This window comes from Rattus norvegicus, chromosome 6, assembly GCF_021556685.1.
Source record: "Rattus norvegicus strain SHRSP/BbbUtx chromosome 6, alternate assembly SHRSP_T2T, whole genome shotgun sequence".
Taxonomy (NCBI): Eukaryota; Metazoa; Chordata; class Mammalia; order Rodentia; family Muridae; genus Rattus; species Rattus norvegicus.
Window position 1 is genome coordinate 12,281,313 of NC_141539.1, and position 16,939 is coordinate 12,298,251.

Here is a 16,939-nt window from a genome sequence, read left to right on the forward strand (position 1 = left end):
CCACAGCTCCAGCCCCAGAGGACCCAATGTCCTCTCTGATCTTCTCAGAGCCCTGAATGCATGTGGTGCAACGCACTGAGGGGTACACATATAAACACAGAATGAATAAAACAAATTTCTATCCCGTATGTACTGCAAAAGGATGTCTATCTGATCACACTGCTACATGATGTCATGTATCAGGACAACTGAGGCATTATGGTCTCTCAGGGATAAAGGTGCCTCCTGGTCAGATTAAGGTGACACAGCATGAGACCCACTGTCTCTGAGTAACAACAAAAATGTGTGCAGCTGCACTTTCTAGTTAAGAGACAGGGACAGAGTTCTCACGGAGAAACTGCTTCTCAACTAATTCTGGTAACAAGAGAAATAAAACTGATGAAGGGAAAAAACATCTTTCAACAACACTGAAAACCACTAAAATTAAAAAAGAAAAAAGCAATATGGCAACCTCTCTCTAAATCCACTTTTCTCTCTCTCCATAACTCACCCAGACACACCCTGAGTTTATGTTCTGCATCTGTGTAAATAATTTGCACAGAATGCTATTTCTATCCATTGTTTCAGCTTATCTCCAAAAAAAAAAAAAAAAAAAAAAAAAAAAAAAATCCCTGACGGTTGTTGGTTTCTTGGGGAAGTTAAAACGAGGCAATATTTGATTCACCTGTAAGAGGTAAATGGTAAGCCAACCTGTTATTTTCTGTATAAGAAACAAAAACACTGAAAGATGGGGGGGGGGGGGCACTCCAGCCTGCCTGGCTGGCTGGACTTTGATGTGTGAAACATTTTGGGCTTTGTGTGGAGGCACCGTGCAGGACCTTAACAGAAGGATCCTTGCTAAAACTGGGGGCAGCAGCTTGGCTACTTCAGCACCCAGGAATGTACAATGGCTGAATAGGAATACGGCAATGTTTCTCCTTCTGACCAGTACCTCCACAGCTGGTCACTCTTTCCAATAACATTCATCAAGATTATGTGTGCACACAACAGTACCACATGCTTTTCTCTCTTATGTCATGGACATCTCTTTAACTAGTAAGTTCTGTTGAAGAACTCGGCTTTTCACACTAAAGCTCATAGTTTAAAATTCAGGACTACTGCAAGGATATGTGTATTTACTTGTCTATGGGTTGACTCATTCTTTAAAGCCAAGGGCAAATTTTACCAGTGAATTTTTAGATATTTAATGACTTCCAAAACTAGTTTCAGGGCCATAAATAAAATCCAATACTGTTAGCATCAATATGGTAATACATATTCTTAAAGTGTCGGCTCTGCAGTTACGAGCATTTGCTGCTCTTCCACAGGTCCCACCTGACTGCACCTGTAACTCCAATTGCAGGACAGACAAATGCCCTCCCCTGACTCCTGTGGGTATATAAAGTAAAACTTTTAATTTAAAAATGTTCTTAAAATATACTAAGATCTATTTAATTAAAGGGGAAACCCACAACATTTTGTTACAAGAAATCTCTTAACCATAAATAATAATTTCAAAAAAACAGTACCATAGGGGCCATAGGTGGTGGCATATATCTCTAGTCCCTTTGAACTCCAGTGTGCAAGAAGCAAGGTGGGCTCTGTGTGAGTTCCGGACCAGCTGGGGCTGCATAGTGAGACTGTGTCTCAAAACCAACACAGCTCAGTGCTCACACTGCTGCCCCAGCGTGCTGAGTCTGACTCCCAGCCCTCACACTGGGCAACCGCTTGAACTCCAGTTAGGAGGTTCTGCATCCCCTTCCGGTCCCCTTCTGGCTTGTGTCCCACCCTCTTCCTTCCCTGTCCCCCTCATATACACTTACTTTTAAAAAAAACCATAAAATTTTAGAATAAAACCACAAAAGCTCAATTGAACGAAAAGTTCCTCCTACCCAACAAAGTGAACGTTTCTATTTTAAGTTGAAAACAAGACAATTTAAAAGCATTCACTATTATCTAAACCATGGGACTAATTTATTCTAATTGGCTTTTGCCTTTTTTTTTTTTTTTTTTTTTTGGTTCTTTTTTTTCAGAGCTGGGGACCGAACCCAGGGCCTTGCGCTTCCTAGGTAAGCGCTCTACCACTGAGCTAAATCCCCAGCCCCGCCTTTTTTTTTTTTAACCTAGACCACAGTATGTTGACATGGAAGCTCCAACACACAGAACTCTGATAATATGTCCCTAAACTAAGTTTCCTTGCATGTCTGTGCATTAAAATTGTTCATACACAGCATACTTAAAACTCTAGACACTGCTATTCATCCTTCATATTTCACCTTAAAAACTATGAGTGGTCTAACATAAGGAGGCCCTCTTCTACTGTTCCGCAATTAATTAATAACAATAAAAAACCTGCAACACCTGAACTGGCTCAATGCGTATCATTCCAATAGGCTCAAGTTCCCATGAGAGCAAAGCTGTGTGTATTTTGCTTTCTGCTCCAATGTTTGTTGGATGAGGAATCACAGTTCTGCTCTGATGCTACTTTGGTATCTGAGAAATGGTATGATTCAGTTTTACTAGAATAATCGAATAATCAAAACTGAAACTCAGGTGGTGCATCCTAGTACTTAGGAGTCTAGCAGGGTAGGCTACACAACAGAGCAAGATGTTGTCTTTAAACACACTCAAATTCAAGTATTCTTGGCTTTCGTGTAGATAAATGTACACATGTGCATTAAGAATGCTTATTGGAGGGCTGGAGAGATGGCTCAGGGGTTAAGAGCACTGACTGTTCTTCCAGAGGTCCTGAGTTCAAATCCCAGCAACCACATGGTGGCTCACAACCATTTGTAATAAGATCTGATGCCCTCTTCTGGTGTGTCTGAAGACAGCTACAGTGTACTCATATATAATAAATAAAATCTTTAAAAAAAAAAAAGAATGGTTATTGGTAATAGATATCACTTAAAAACCTTTACTAAAACTACCTCGTGCACTTGTAACAACAACCCTACCGCACAGTTACTATCGCTGGGTGACTCACTGGAAGTGCCGCTACAGAGCCCCATCTGCGTTAAGTGATCTCTAAATAAATAAAATCCAACGAGTTCCCCAGACACCACCCAGCAATACTGAACTATTTAAATCCAGCTATTTCTCTTCAAGTTTAGAATGTGCCTACTCTATGCCATGAGGGCTGGCTGATAAATACTTGTAAGAATTAGGGCAATCAAGATCAACTAAGAAACAAAAAACCAAATTTGGGGCTTTTTGTTATATAAATGACTGTAAAAAACATGAAGTGGTAATAATTTTAGGGGGAAAAGTAGGATTCACCAAGATTTTAGGACAAATGATGTGATCATCTCAGATGTTAATGATCCTAGAGAGGACTATCCATGACAGCAGTCACAGGGCACATTTTTGATCACTTATAATCAGCAGATAAGGACAACTAAAGCTGGGAGTGTGGTTCGGTGTTATCAGAATGTTTATCCATCATGTGCAGGGCCCTTGTTTCAACCCCCAGCAACAAACAACAAAAGACAACTAAGGAGCAGATCCTCAAACACATTAACTCTTAGAATACAGCCAAAGCTAAGAAACAAAGGTCTGAGATCATGGCTGCAGCCTTGTTTTCTATACATGTCTAATACAGAGAAGGGCAAGAGACAAACAACCAAGGTATTGATGAGGCTATGAACTGAAACAGACCAACAAGCAGGCATTCCCTGGGCAGCCCCAGAGGAACAAACAATTAGCAACAGAAGCTAGACAGGCTCCACAGTAGGACGTGGTGGACATCCACAGCACGGCCTACAGAGCTGGGTTGTTCTACACTGGTACCCCAATAATCCCACTCATCTCCCAGCTCTTTGTATGGCACCTCTCCACCAAAAGAAAATAAGGTAGAATTTGGATCAGCAGGAATGAGGTAGGTTTTTTCAATAGAACAACTAAAAGCCCTGAATCTGAGCCTGGGTGGTAGCGCTAGCTCTCCTGCGCCCACACCACCAGGCGAACTCTCCAGCACTGCCCTGGCTAACTCACCCAACGCTGCAGCCAGACAAGGAACAGGGTCAGCCCTCCTTCTCTCATGCCCTAGGCGGACAGCTCATCCACACCTTTGCTACCAGGGCCAACTCTACTTCGCTGCCAAGGCAAGGTTCAGGGCCCACGTTCCTAAATGCTGCAATCAGTGAGGGGCAGGGCAAACAAAGCAGCAGTCCAGACCCGGAACATCTGCATGGCCTTTGGTGGTAACACTGGTCCAGGACAACATCAACACAGATCCAGGCTGCCATAGGACTACAAACTCAGACATGGGCCCTGACAGCAGCATGACCCTCACGGCCTCAGGAAGCAGCACAGGCCACTCAGGTCAGCATCCCCCTCTCGTGTGTGTGTGTGTGTGTGTGTGTGTGTGTGTGTGTGTGTGTGTGTGTGTTGGGAAATCTTCTCCCCACCTACCTCCCCTCTTTTAACAAAACAATGACATCTACATCTACATCTACAGAGGCAGGTTAGACCATGAATATCCATTTGTGAATATCCACTTGGCCTTTGGTGGTAACTGGGGCCACAGACATTGACACAGACCTCAGCTACAGCAGGACCACAAACCTAGATATGGCCTTTGGCAGCAGCCCAGGCCAGGACCTCACCATGGCCTCTTCGTATGTGCCTGTCCCTCATGGCCTGAGTCCAGTCCCACCTTTCTCTAGTGTATGAACCCCTAGGCTTCACGTCCTCTTGCGTTTCTCCACCACGTGCTCCATCTTTTCTATCTCTCCATCACAGTCTAATCCATCAGGGTGCTGCAGTGTCTGCAGGCCTCCCCCAGGCTGGCAAAAAGGAAGCAGGAGCTTGGATTTCTTTCTTCAGGTTGCCCAAGCCAGCCAGCCAGCCAGCCAGCCAGCCAGATAGACAGACAGCTGGACTCTTAAAACTGACTCTAGGAGCTCTCTTTCAGAACAGAGCCCACATTTAGTATAAAGTAATGGAAACAGAAATAAAGCTGAGCAGAAGAAAGTCAACAAAGAACAGTCCAGACAGTAATGACAGGATGACAGAACAACACGGTGGCTCACACCTATAATCCCAGCATTAAGCCTGAGGCAGAAAAAATTGTGAGTTAAAGGCTAGCCTGGGCTTCAAAATCAGATTGCTGTATTTAAAAAAAAAAAAAAAAAAAAAGCTAGTTTGCCTGCATGTGAGAAGCAGAGGATGACAGATCTCTGTGAGTTTGAGTCCAGCCTGGTCTACTTGGGGATATAAGGCCAGCCAGAGTTACATAGTGAGACTGTCTCTAAAAAAAAATTTTGGGGGCTGGGGATTTTAGCTCAGTGGTAGAGCGCTTGCCTAGGAAGCGCAAGGCCCTGGGTTCGGTCCCCAGCTCCGAAAAAAAGAACCAAAAAAAAAAAAAAAAATTTGTACCTAAAAATCTTAGAAGCCAACTTACATATCTTAATAACGTATAAACAGAACAGAACTCCATGAAATTAAGACTATTAAAGGTACCTCCTAGAAATTCAGAGAAGCTTCATATTTAAAAAATGGCTAAAATACTGGTAATTCTATTAAAAAAATTACAATTAAAAAAGAGTAAACTTACATTCTTTTAGATAATAAAACATACTTGAAAAAGATACTCAGGGGGCTGGCTTGATCCAGTACCCCTAAGTCCTAACACAAGGCAGTGGTGGCAGAAAGCTGGCTCAAAGTTCTGGGCCAGCTAGAGCAAGAGTGGAACCCTGTCTCAAAAGCAAAAACAAAACCACCAAAGAGGGCCTGGGAAGACAGCTGATCTTCACTTTGTTGAAAGGTACAGCAAAGAACCTCTCCAGGCATCCCTGTTGGTCCTGGTTGCTCCTGCTGACTCATTCCAATTCAGAGGAGGCCTGGCTGTTTCTGCTGGGTTGGGCAACCGTTTCTGATTCATATTTGCTATCCTGACACTCCTTAAACTGGACTACTGTATATCCAAGAAGTGTTTGCAAGTGAATCCAGATGCAGCTGCTGATTTCTGTGAACGGAACTGGTGAATTCCTGACAACACAAATTGGATTTGCTCCAAAGAACAATTTCTAAATAGGTCCATTTCCCCCCATATCCTAATAACCTTTCCTTTCCACTGCCTCTGGTGAGTGAGTGGTGGGCTAGAAGGGAGGTTAAAGTATTTAAGAACCCATATTAAAAATACAATTAGAAAAACCAAAGTCTACAGGAGATTGATTACATGAGTACTGAACTTACTTATTAAGTTATATATTTGTTTTATATGGTTTTCTGTAGCTACATTTCATTTTATACTACAAATAAAACATTTTTGAATAATCTTTAAAACAGCTTAATAAAATGAGAAAGCAAACCTAAGACTGAGTGTCCCATAATATTTAATCATGATGTTGTCACACACTGTGATGAGTTAAGTCTGTAGTGCCTACTGTCACTCAAATGTAACCCCCTTTAAAATTATCTGACCTTTATTCTTAGACCAAAGTACAACCACACTTAAAATATGTAAATGTACCTTTTTAGTTAAAAATATTCTAGAACTGCCAATAACATTTATTTTTGAGGTGTAAACAGAATAATCCCCAAACCCAATAATTCAATCAGCATTGACATGAGGTGTTCAGTTTAGCTGAAGGGGGCTATTTTATTTATTATTTATTAAGTGTTATGAGAAAGGCACAAAGCACTGTGGGTTCAGAAGGACAGGGTAACTCACCTGCTCTGCTGTACTAGCATTTAATTAGGCTCTTCTCAGACTCCTCCAACCCACCCCCACCCCACCCGCCCCCAAAGCCCTCTTTAAACCCTTCACAAAGTGTAAATAAAATGACCAAGCAGACAATAATGAGTAACTCTATAGCCAAGTAGGCAATACATGAAAAGATGACTGGTGTGTATATAAGATACAGAATGATGCGGCCTGGCTGTCTAAAATGAGGGCAGCTCCTTTCTTTCTGAACCTAATACTATCACAGCAATGATGGACAACATTATCTTCACTGACTTTAGCATCTATTCAAGAAATACTAAAGACTTGGAGGTGAGGGACATGTTATCATACACACGTATATATGTTACAGGACACACACACAGAATATCTTATGTACTTACTTACTGTACAGGTGCATCACCTGTCAATTAAAAAGCCTATAGCCTATGGCTTAGGCAGAGAATAAAAGGTAAGACATCCAGAAGGAGAAAGTATTCTGAGCTAGAATGAGAGTCTCAAGAAGATCCACCCAGGAAGATGTGAGGAGCTGGATGATGGTACCGGAGCACAAGTAACCAGCCATATGAAAACAACTGGGGTAACCTTCAGTTTTGATCTAGCCACAGAGTAGAGCCTAGCTAGATGGCTAAGACATTTGTAAATGTAATTTGAGTCTGAGTCTTATTTCTATGAGCATGAGGCTGGGAGGCAGAACCAGGCCTAACTTCTACACACACACACACACACACACACACACACAGAGAGAGAGAGAGAGAGAGAGAGAGAGAGAGAGAGAGAGAGAGAGAGAGACCGAGACCAGGTATGTCTACCTGTAATAACAACACTTGCTTGATGAACAGAACTTTTAAGGTCATCTTTCCCTGCACAACTAGATCCTGGCCAGGCTGGACCACATGGCACTCTGCCCATTAAAGAGTCGGAGAGGGTAAGGATGGGTAATTAGACAGACATTAGGATCTAAGTAAGTCAGTGTGGGCAGGGTGCATTGTATTCATTTTTTGTGCTCCAGCAAACCCCATAGCATTTAGGGAGCAAGCATTTAAAAAATAATTATAGCAGAATGTCACTCTAGGTAACTGCACAGTTAAGATTTGATTTAGAGGCAAGCAAACCCACCAGCTACCAACTCACCCACACAGTCTGACAGATGACGGAACTGCCTGGGTTCCAGGCAAGAGCACCATGTTTAACTCACAGTATCAAAAGAAAAAAGTAGTGGTTTCCTGTCAGTGTAGGCACCTCAATAACAGCTTCTATCAAGCATTCTTACTGCTCCTGCTTGCAACAGATCGATATATAAGCATTTCATTCTGATAACCCATTTTCTTAAAAAACTTCAGATTATAATACAAAAGCATAGATTTTTACTATGACAGATTTGTATTCAAAACTCAGCCAGCACTACATTTACATAATTTCTCATTATTTGTTTCTTATGTATAAAAATATATAATATTCCCTGCAGGACTATTGCTGAGAACTATACACGCATGTGTCTAGAAGCAAAATGTCATGTCAGGACACAACAGACAATAAGAGACAGCAATTATTGATAAGATTATTAATAAATGTCCTATCAGTACAACAGAAAGGAGCACTTCAGACTGGAGGGATGGTTCAGTGGTTAACAGCTCAAATTACTCTTCCAGAGAATATGAATTCAATCCCTGTACTCATGTCAGGTAGAATCCATACTCTGATTGGGGGAAGGGGAGCAGGGGGTACGGTATCAATTCAACGTTAAAGGATGAAGATGCTGCACAAAGCTAACGTACAGCAAAATCTTAATTTAAAAGAAACCTTTTTCCATTTTTCTTTGTATTTCTTCTTTTAACATAAACCACAAGGTCATGTTTTTATCAGCTTCCTAAATCCTTTATCTCAAAAGTAATGTATACAAATTCAAAGTAACTATATTAACAATCCATGGTCATAACACCTTTAATCCTAGCACATAGGAGACAGGCGCAGATGGATATCTGTGAGTTCCAGGCCAGCTAGGACTACATAGTAAAACCCTGTCTCAAAAACAAAACAACAAAACCGACATTAGCACCAGATCATTGCAGAATCTAATATTAAATTCTGCTCAGTGGGGTTTTGTTTGTTTGTTTTAACTGGATATTTTATTTATTTATATTTCAAATGTTATCCCCTTTCCTGGTTTCCCCTCCTATCCTATCCTCCCTCCCGCTACTTCTATTAGGGTGCTCCCCCACCCATCACCCACTCCCACTTCCGTGCCCTGGCATTCCCCTACACTGGGGCATGAAGCCTTCCCAGAACCAAAGGCCTCTCCTCCCATTGATGTCCTACAAGACCATCCTCTGCTACATATGCAGCTGGAGCCATGGGTCCCTCCATCTGTACTCTTTGGTTGGTGGTTTAGTCCCTGGGAGCTCTGGGGGCTCTGGTTGGTCGATACTGTTCTTCCTATGGGTTTGCAAAACCCTTCAGCTCCTTCAGTCTTTTCTCTAACTCCTCCATTGGGGGAAAAAAAAATACCATCATGGAAAAAAAAAAAGAAAGAAAAAATTTTGTGATAAAAGAAAACCTTCATGTGGCACACATTGTAAATAACTCAAAAGATTGATTGATCGATTGGATTGATTGAGTGACTGAGTAAGTGATTTAGAAAGCAATAGCAGGAGTGGTGACATATTCCTGTAGCCCCTGCTATTCCAGAGACTGAGCTAGATAGAAAGACAACTTGAGCATTGAAGTTTGAGACCAACCTTGACAACATAACAAGACCACACCATCAGCTCCAAAAGGCAAAGGGGACCAGGGTATAGCTCAATGGTAGAGCATGTGCTGGACACTTGCCTAGCATTCCAAAGACCTGGGTCAAATCTACAGCACTACAAAAGTGAAATAAGAAAGAGGAGCAGGTGGTGGCTCATAACTTTGATCCCAGAACTTAGGAAGCAGAGGCAGATGGATTTCTGAGTTCGAGGCCAGCCTGGTGTACATAGTGAGTTTGAAGACTGTCAAAGCTGTACAGTTAGACCTACTTCAAAAATAAAAATATGTTTTTAAAAATAATCCTGCTCAGTGAATGCACAAGTTAAGAGTATTTCTACAAATGAGAAAAAATGTCCAAAGTTGGATGTGATGCTACATACGCTAAGATTCAGAAGGCTGAAGCAGGAGACTCAATAGCTTGACACCAGTCTTAATATACAGCGAGATCTTGTCTGGAACATAAAAAGAGAGGGCCAGCAAGATGACTCACCAGGTGAAAGGACCTGTCACATCCTGTAACTTCTATTTGACTCTTGAAAACCAACTCCCACAAGTGTCCTGACCTCTAGCTGGGCACGTGCCCCTGGTCTTTTCTATACATATATTTCCATACATCAATTTCAATTCAAAGCACTTCCCAAACAAGTAAACCAGGCTTCTGGTGCCAAAAGAACTCAGAAAGGCGAAGAGTGGCTGGAGATGACCCCGTGGCTGAGTGTTTGCTAATCGTGCAGAGGAGCAGAGTTTAACTCTCATCCACAAGTGCGTGCTCTGACACGCTCTTCCAGCTTCCGCAGGCACATGCACACCTGTCATCTGCATACATAGACTGCACACACATACACATTAAAATTCAATTTTTTTAAAAGCCAAGAAAATTCTTGTCTTCTTTCCATCTGAACACTCCAGTCTAGTACAGTGCCTCACACCTGTAATCCCAGGACTCAGGAGCTCAAGGTCAGCCTCAGCTACACAACAGGCTTTGAGACAGACTCACACATACACACCCCCCAAAGCTATGAGGATAGTTGACAACAAATTAAGTTATCAGAATATAACCACTTGGGAAGAATGAAAATCTGTGTTGACAGCAAAGGGACAGCTATTTTCATAGCGCACACACTAAAGCTGTACGACAGTAGCTTACAAATGGCTACTTGAAGAGCTTTACTTAAGACTTTAAGGGCTTTGTAACTTTGTATGTGTAAATGCTAATGAAATCAAAGGACACAGTAAGGCAATAAAGCCTACTTTATGATTATTCCAGACATAGCTCCTGGGTATAAAACTGTCTCTCTTGCTCACAACTTAGGTGTCTAGCACCTAAGTACAGTCTAAGTGCTCAAACGCATTTGCCCAGGTTCTTTGCTTGTTTGTTGTTTTATATAACAGAAAATTAGGTTGAGGGAAATTAAAAAAAAAAAAAATCAATCAAAATAGGGTCAAGACCTGTGAGCATGGGCTGCATTTAGTACTTCGCTTCCAAAGTAGATCTGGTGTGGAGGAGTGGGTACATTTGTAAAATCAGGAAAGCAAAGATCATGGTCAACGACGGTTATCCATTTTACAGCATGTCAGCATGTGCCCTTATTATACAGGCACCTTACCTGTTTACCTGTACTAAAACCACAAGCTGAGTCTCACCAGGGGAAATTTAACAGTTAGGTCTCAATTCAAGGACATTCTATAAAATTTCTGATTAGGATTAAAGCTCTCATGTCATCAAAGGTAACTCTAGAAACTAGTTGTGGAATAAAAAGGGACACCAGAGAAAATTTAGGGAAATCTGAATGACTTGCTTAATTAACAATAATACAGGAACCTTGTTTCCTTATTGTAACACGGTATGTAAGAAGCTAATCTGAGAAACTGGGTAAGGTTTTACATGTTTTCTGCAAATGCAAAATTATTCTAAAATAAAGTTTGCTTGAATAAAAACTAATTGATAAATGTTCTCTTGGTGGTTTTTTTTTTTTTTTGTGGTAAGACAGTGACAGCATTCTACTGTTGTGGAACTAAAGTATCAGTAAAGTAACATCAAAGGAATGATAAAGTCTGCAGTATTCATTACAAACCTCCATGTTACCATAGCTAATGCCTGTAACATTCTAGTTTCCCAAGCAACATTCTTAGTTCTCAATACTAACTACTAGCTCTTAAGAAAATTCATACCACTGTCCCCTCTGCATTGCCCCCTCTGTGGACAACTCCTATAGGTAGAGGTCATGTTCACCCTGCCACCACCCATTCATCTACATTCAGCTGACTAAACTCAGTGTCCTGACTACTAAACAAGTCCTAACTGCATCCTGTCATTACTTTTTCCTTCAGTAGTACTCTTTCCAGTTCCTCCCAATTCCTCTGAGGGTTGGACTACACTGAGTCAAATGAGTCTTCCTCAAAAGAGGATTATGTCATTCTCCAACTCATTCTGGAGGAAATGAGACCATATTTAAATTCAGTACTTTTCTTCCCACCTAAAAACATCTTTCTATTCAACTTCACACCTCACATCACAAATCCTACTTTTTCTTTATTCAGACTAGGAAGACAGTATATATCTAAAATAAGGTTCTAAGGGCGTCTTGCTGGCAAACACATATATTCTATCTATCTTGCTGGTCAAAGACACATTCTAATTAGGGTAATAAAACCTAAAAGATAATAAAAACATGAAGAAATTCCTCTTGTTTAACACTGCACTTTTGATACTTACTTAGCACAAGGTATTCAATTTTTTTTTATCTTGTTAAATCAAAGATGCAGCAGAGAATGCAACAGTCTGGAAGAATTATATGCTGTTACAAAAGGAAAGGAATTTATAGTTGAAAGTAAGGAAGGATCTAGAAGGCTGTGATTCCAAGGCTCACAGAACATTCCTTGAGTGTCCAAGTGCATTTCCAACAGATAAAAGAGATAAGGTCAGCACACATATAAACAGGTAAGGTCAGCATACATATAAATTGTAACACCAAGCTGAGGTCTGATAATTAAGTTTCGGCAGAACAGTAGAGATTGAGACGGAAGAAAGAAGATTGGAAACTAAGTGTTAAATTAACAAAATAAATTTCAGGGGTTGGGGATTTGGCTCAGTGGTAGAGCGCTTGCCTAGCAAGTACAAGGCCCTGGGTTTGGTCCCCAGCTCCGAAAAAACAAAAAACAAAAAACAAAATAAATTTCATACCTGTGCTTAATTTAAAAGGTTGGGGGGGTGTAGTGCCATATTGGATTTGGGCCTGGCTGCTTTGTAACTGCATGGCCACAGTTAAGAAGTCATGGGATTGTTGGACAGAGGCCTCTCCCATGTATTTACGGCACAGGAAGAAAAGACCAAGTAGTAAACACCCGATATCTCCACTGCATGACCTCTGCTGAGCCCGGCTGATGCCTGTGGAACTGACACACCTGGACCACACCTGGGTGGTGGTCAATTCACTTCTGCCTTTTACTTCCTCAGCCTTTATCCTTGAGATTTAGGCTGGTCTTCTGGGATTTCCCCCTAATTAATTCAGGTCTCGTAGTTGGTCTTTTGTTACCGAAGTCACGAGCCAGGTAGTCACGAGCCAGGGTTTCCCACTGTGCTTCCCAGTTATTTTCTACCTGGAGACTTGGGTATATAAGTGGTGAATAAAGCTACAGGACACTCTCACTATTCCTCTCACTCTCACTATTCCTCTCACTCTCACTATTCCTCTCACTCTCACTATTCCTCTCACTCTCACTCTTCCTTCCCAGCTTCCTCTCTCTCTCTCTCTCTCTCTCTCTCTCTCTCTCTCTTCCTCTCTTCCTCTCTTCCTCTCCTGGCTTGACACGATAACCTGTGTGTGTGTATGTGTGTTTCTTTCATCCCGTAGGCTTTCGCCGACAGGGGGGGGGGTGTTTAGTAGTGCACACCTATAATCCCAGCACTCGGGTGGATCTCTGAGGCCAGCCTGGTCAGAGAGTTCCAGGACAGCCAGGGGATTCCAAGGCTACACAGGACTACTTTGTCTCATAAAAACAAAAGCAAAACAAACAAAATAAATTAATAATAAACAGAGGATGGACATTTTGGTGACATTATCTATTAGCACATAAGTTTTCCTGTAGAAAGCAAAAGGCTTCTTTTTCCAAGAAACCTTTCCTTCCCACCCAAGCCTTCTACAACTTCCTTCTCCACTTACTCTCTTACAGCTCCTACTTTTATCACAGTTTAACTCCTGTACTGTCTCAGTTATGTTTTACTTCTTCAACCTACAGCCCCGAGTGCTCAAAACTATTACTGGAATACTGTTTGCATTTATATAAAACCAGTTATTAAATTACACAATCTAAAACCAACAACAACAAAAAGGGTACAATAAAAAAATATCCTTAAACAAAAAGGACATATATTTGGGGGGTACAGAGATGTGGGCGGATCTGGAGAGTTCTACTGTATGACAGTCTTAAAGAATAAAAGTATTTTAAAAATAACCATTCTTTTGAGTTGTTGAAACAAGCAGCAACAAAACATATAAGCTGTGGTGGTGTGCACCTATAAAACAGTTCTGAGGAGACAAAGGCAGGTGGATCAGGAGTTTAAAATTGTCTTTGTCTACACAAGAGACTGATCTCGTCAGGATCCTATCTTTAACAATCAAACCAAAACTACATGCAAGCCATATATATGGTGATGCACACTACAATCCAGAATTCGAGATGCAGAGGCAGGTGGCTCTCTGGTTATTGCAGGCCAACCTAACCTACATAGCAAGTTCTTGGCCAGCCAGGGCTACATAGTCAAGAGCTTGTCTCAAAACAACAGAAGACGGCAGAAGCAGGAGGGGAGGGTCACTCCAATTCTGAAGCCATGAAGCCAGCCTGGACCACATAGTGAGAGCCTTCTCAAAACACACACACACACACACACACACACACACACACACACACACACACACACACACGGTTTGAGTCGGATTTTTAAGTTTCACTTTGCTTTAAATCTCATGACAAACTGTTTTCAGTCTTCCGGCTTTATGTAAATGTCCCTTCACTTCTCTTCAGTTCATTTCCTTTTCCTGCTCAACTATGAACTGTTCTCAGTGGTCAGTACACACTCATTCTCCAGCCTATCTTCTTCTCTACCTTTATGGCACCTCTTCAATGCCTTCATTAGCTTCACACTATCATTGCAGAACAATCAAAATCCCAGTAAACACAGTTGGAATGATTTCTCCAAAACTCTACAAATGTAGTGTTTCCTTCTTCTGGTTTAACAATCAACTAAAACTAATAACAGAAACATGTTACCGAAACAAAATTGCCAATCAAAATATGACGCATGATGCATTGATAATCTCTGAGTGTAAAGGCATTTTAAAACTTCACTCTCCAAAGTTCACTTTTTAAACTTTAATCATTTTTCTTTCACCTTTATATACTATAATTTTCACTTATGAATTCTGCTCAAATTTGACTGCATAAAATACTAGCATTTATCCTTTAAAAGATAACTTCATTGCTAACCTATGTAAAAAGAAAAAATGAGGGTTTTTTCATAAACCCTAAATAACGCTAGAATGTGATCATTTCAGATTCATTAGAATCGCTCGCAAATGGCTTTGAAATTCAAACGGTTTTTTAAAGAGTCGTAGATTTTTTAAAGACGTCGTAGGCTCTCTGATGATACCTAACACCGCTGAAATTTTAAGATGAATCATCAAAGTTGCAGAGAATAGCAAGAATGGCAATATACACCTTACCAGAATTGCAAAGGAAAGTCATTATACGATTCAGGTGAAACAGCTAGACCTGATCGATCCGGCTTTTTCCACTTCCCCTTATCATAGCGCAGAACCCAAGACTACAACATTACAAAGCCCCTGCTGCGGGAGAAGCCACAAGCCCTCCGGCCGCTAGAGCACTCTATTGCACTCAGCCGGCCACGTGGCTGTCACAATCAGAAGACAGGAGAAAGAGCACCAACTAACCTGGAAATAATTAACCGCTCGCGGCGGAGTTGCAAGTAGGAAAAAAAAAAGTCTGTCATTTCTCTGCACTTATGACTCCTCCTCCCACCACCACCCAAAAGGTGAAAAGGGAAGGCTTTAAAGCAGAAACGAAGTGCAAGATCTCGAGAGTGCGGGTTCCCAGTGAAATAGCTACCCCAACTCGCGTGAGGTGTGGTGAGAACCCTGGCATTTTGCAAGGGGGCAGCCGGGGGCGGAGTTTGGAGTGCAGACCCAGCACCTCGCACGTGGACTCCCTCCCCCTACCACCGGGTCCCGGCTTCGGCCGCCAGCTAGTGCACGCGGGCTGGCACCCAACCTCAAGGCCGCCGAGTACCGTGCACCCTTCCCGGTCCCGGCGCTGGCCGGAGTGCATTAGTAACCTGGGCCCCGAAAGAGATGGTGAACAGGAAGTGCCCATATTGCAACGCCGAAACAGTCCAAGTCCCAACCCCCCAACTCCCCAGGGCAACAACGCTCGGGGAAGCCGGCCCCAGAAGCCTCGAGAGCGGGCCGGGGTCGCCACCCCACATCCGGGCCCCGCGCCCGAAGTTCACGCGGGTCGCGCGCGGCGCCTCCTGGGCACTACTTCTCGGGGCCCAACCATCCCGCTTGGACCGGGACTCCACGCCGCGCGTGTCCCGCTCCGATGGGAACGCGAGCGGCGACGTGGCGCGGGCTCCCCGGGCTCTAAGAGCAACTCCCGGGTCGCAGGTTTCCGCCGTGCTCGCCCGGCTGTCCTCTGCCCACTGAGGCTCCGGTTGCGCGACGCCCCCTCCGGACGGTCATTACCTCAGGAGAAACTCCTAACTCCTCACGGGGCCGTGCCCGCCTCGGTTCCACACCCCCAGGAGCCCACGCTCCGCCTGAGCCGCGCGCCGGGAACACCCCCGCGCCGGGCGCCAATTCTTCACGGGACAAAAATGTCCCGGCGCGTCACGGGACAGCCGCCTCCGCGCCCCACGCCCAGCGCCGGCCGCACGCGCTGCCTCCGCGCCGCACGGCCCGGGGACTCACCGTCAGCTCGGCCGCCGCGAAGGGGAGGCGAAGGCCGGGCCGGGCCGGGCCAGACACAATATGGCAGAGCACCGCAGCTGCTCCCGTGGCTCCCAGCAGCCGCCTCCGGGACACCCAGCCGCGAGCAGGCAGCGGCAGCTGCGGTGGCGGCCGCCGCAGCACCACATCCCCCTCCCGCCCGCTGGCTTCCTCCCCTCCTCCCTGCCCCGCTGCCATGGCAACGCGGCGCCAAGGCACTTGGCCCCGCCCCTCTTTCCGTCCCGCCTCCCGCGGCCGGCCCAGGCCTCCCTCCCGCCTCCTACCAGGGCGGCGGCCGCCCCTCCGGGCTGCCCTGAAGGCGAGTGGGGGAAGGTGGCGTCCGGAAGGGCGGGGCGGGCTCGGAAGGCAAGGAGGGGGACGCCCAGGGACTGAGCCTGGCGAGCAGGCGGGAAAATGAAAAGACGTCGCCTGTCCCCGGAAGGACCTATGGGAGGGCGACAGAGGCGCGGCGCGTCTGCTGAGTGGACAAGCTGGCGCGGGACGCGCGAGTGTCCGCCCG

At 43.9% G+C, this 16,939-nt stretch overlaps 1 protein-coding gene across 4 annotated transcripts in view; it reads right to left on the reverse strand.

Moving 5' to 3' along the window:
- The window catches only part of Foxn2 (forkhead box N2), a 54,090-nt gene extending 37,486 nt beyond the window's left edge, over positions 1 to 16,604 (reverse strand). The window contains exon 1 of one of the 4 annotated variants that reach the window (XM_087552984.1): positions 16,177 to 16,604. The gene's annotated coding sequence lies outside the window, so the exon portion shown is untranslated. 4 annotated transcript variants of the gene reach the window in all.
- Positions 16,605 to 16,939: the final 335 nt, after the last annotated feature.